This window comes from Sinocyclocheilus rhinocerous, unplaced genomic scaffold (assembly GCF_001515625.1).
Source record: "Sinocyclocheilus rhinocerous isolate Xijiao unplaced genomic scaffold, SAMN03320098_v1.1 scaffold2500, whole genome shotgun sequence".
Classification (NCBI taxonomy): Eukaryota; Metazoa; Chordata; class Actinopteri; order Cypriniformes; family Cyprinidae; genus Sinocyclocheilus; species Sinocyclocheilus rhinocerous.
The window spans coordinates 72,635-75,194 of record NW_015660026.1 but is presented as its reverse complement, the minus strand read 5'-3'; the positions used below and the strand labels follow the sequence as shown (position 1 = coordinate 75,194).

Genomic DNA, 2,560 nt, shown 5'->3' with positions numbered 1-2,560 from the left:
CACACACACACAGACACACACACACACACACACACACACACACACACACACACACACACACACACACACACACACTCACTCACTCACTCACTCACTCACTCACTCACTCACTCACTCCGTGGAGTTGTTTGCAAAGTCCTGGTGATACAAATTAACACCTAATAAACTCATAACTGATGTTTTAAATATTTCAGCAAATTTAAACATTTTAATAATTCAGCACATGTGGTCTTTTTAATATTTAAATATATTTACTTATATGAATAATTTAGTAGCTCCACACTAAGCCAAACACTGGACGACATGAACCGGAGTAATGGATTAGTGGAAATTCACAGAAGCTCATTCTGGACAGATGTGACATAGGCCATAATTCATTTATCAAAGCATAAGGAGTAAACTGGAAAAACCTTTTAGACATGCTTGCTAAGACAAATCACTATTATTATTGCTCATATGTTGGGTTAGATGGTTTGCAAAACTCATTTCATTTGCGCTACGAACATGAATGATACATCAGATTATGTGGATTAATGAGGAAATGTGTGCTAAAAAAGTCTTTGATGGAAGATAAAAAAGGGGAAAAAACCCATAGATGAAAGACAGACATCACAAACACAATAACAGACAACTAGAGGTGGGAAAACACCCATAACAACCTAGCAACCAACAAGCAATACCCTAGCAACCACCCAGCACACCTTAACAACACTCTAAAAATGTTGTAAATAACTTAGCAACTGCAGAAATGTCCAGCTCACATTTTCTTCAGAAAAAAATATATTTAAAATAAAGGAATATATATATATACTTTTTATAATTTATTTATATATAATTTTTATTTATTTTAAATGTATTTCTTTTAAATAAGTTATGTTATATGAGTAATGTTTTAAGATGCTTGTTTTACTTGATATAAAATATGATGATAATAATAAACTTATAAAATACAAAATGTTAATTACTTAATTATATTTAATGCTAATAATTAAATAAAATAGCAACACTTATAAAACTCACATTAGCAGTGTTTAATTTTTTGTCAGAACTTTGTGACTTTCGTGTGAAATTACAAAAGATAAATTAACAATTGTCCATCGATTAAAATATCTTGTCATAACACAATAGTGTTTTCCCCTCTATAAACACCAAACAATTCATGTATCCAAATGGCAGGAAGTTGCGAGAACACCTAGTTTCTTCTGCTAGGCATTACAGACCTCTCTGTCTTTGTTGACTCAGACTTTCTGAGAGGGCCAGTCTTGGGGTCCACACTGATGGATGTGATTTTTGGTGTTATTAGAGGCAGAAGCAGAGGGCTCGTGGAGGAGGATCAGATCTCTGTGGAGTTACTGGCTGGTATAAGGCTGTTCATCATGAAGGATTTGGATCTGAAGAGAGCAAATACTCCGTTCAGACCTCTGGACGGGAAACGGGAATGACAGAAACACACGCATTAGCTTCTGCGAGCGGCCTCTCTCTGTATATGTTCTCATATTTTTGGGATTTGTATTATTACCAGTGGCTTTTTGCTGAATAGTCGAAGGGTTTAAAAAAAACAATATAGCTATATAATTATCAACATTAAATGAAAAGCATTAACGTGAATGCCAAATCACCAAAACCTTCGGTTCATCCAGGCTCGGGTTCTGGTGGTTTCAAGAGTGCGTAAGCTGTACTGAGTGTATCTTTGACTCGACCAAATGAGGAACTGAACCAAAACCGCAGAAAAGAGCCGAGACCTCAGCTTGCTTTGTCCAAACATCAGAGATTCAGTGTGTTATTATTACAAGGCAGCAAAGCTCAGAATAATCAGTTCATGTTTAGTCTTCTTCTGTGAGAGACCTGGATTTGAACATTGTCGAAATGTTTTGCAACTTTGAGAGTTTGCAGGAACTTCTCGAAGCAAAACATTTAGGATTCCTATCATATGAAGGCCAAGGCTTGTTCTTTTTGTGACAATGATCATCAGTTCCGATAACAATCATGTCAACAAATGCTTGTGTGTTGCCATGGTCCTCCCATAAGTACTGTGGTCTAGACTACTACGCTTGTAAAAGAAATTCCCATATAAAAGTCCCTGCGCTTTACAGTGAAGTTGATTTACATTTTTATATAGTGTGTGGAATGCTCATGTTAACATCCAAAGTAAGTAGGAAGAAGGACTTTACGGCTAAAGCCTGTGCTGTGTCATTCTGAGGTAAAACACTGAGCCATTTATACAGCCAGATAATATGGAAACTAATCTTGCTTATTTTCATGCTCATAAAAGTGCTATTTGACTAGTAAAATGAGTAAACTAGTAAAACTTGGTAAAAAAAATATATAATTAATGAATGAATAAATCTGAATATTTGCATTAAAGGGAAACATTTCTTAAAACCAAAAATTGTTGTGGCCTAGTAGTTGGCGCACATGATTTGATGTGAGCAACATCTTTCATTTTTGCTTCTCTTCCTGCTCTGCCTTTTCTGTCCTTTCTCAGCCATGGTCATAAAAAGAATGTCAAAAATGGTAAAAAAATAAATAAAAATAATATATATATATATATATATATATA

At 34.8% G+C, this 2,560-nt stretch overlaps 1 protein-coding gene across 14 annotated transcripts in view; it reads right to left on the bottom strand.

The window, feature by feature from the left end:
- The window catches only part of LOC107724811 (muscleblind-like protein 1), an 82,306-nt gene that overhangs the window by 33,665 nt on the left and 46,081 nt on the right, over positions 1–2,560 (bottom strand). Inside the window, exon 2 of one of the 14 annotated variants that reach the window (XM_016533880.1) lies at positions 1,221–1,391. The exons of 12 other annotated variants lie outside the window; for them this stretch is intronic. The gene's annotated coding sequence lies outside the window, so the exon portion shown is untranslated. Of the gene's footprint in view, positions 1–1,220; positions 1,422–2,560 lie in introns of all 14 variants that reach the window. One more of the 14 variants, XM_016533879.1, reaches the window with a different exon arrangement.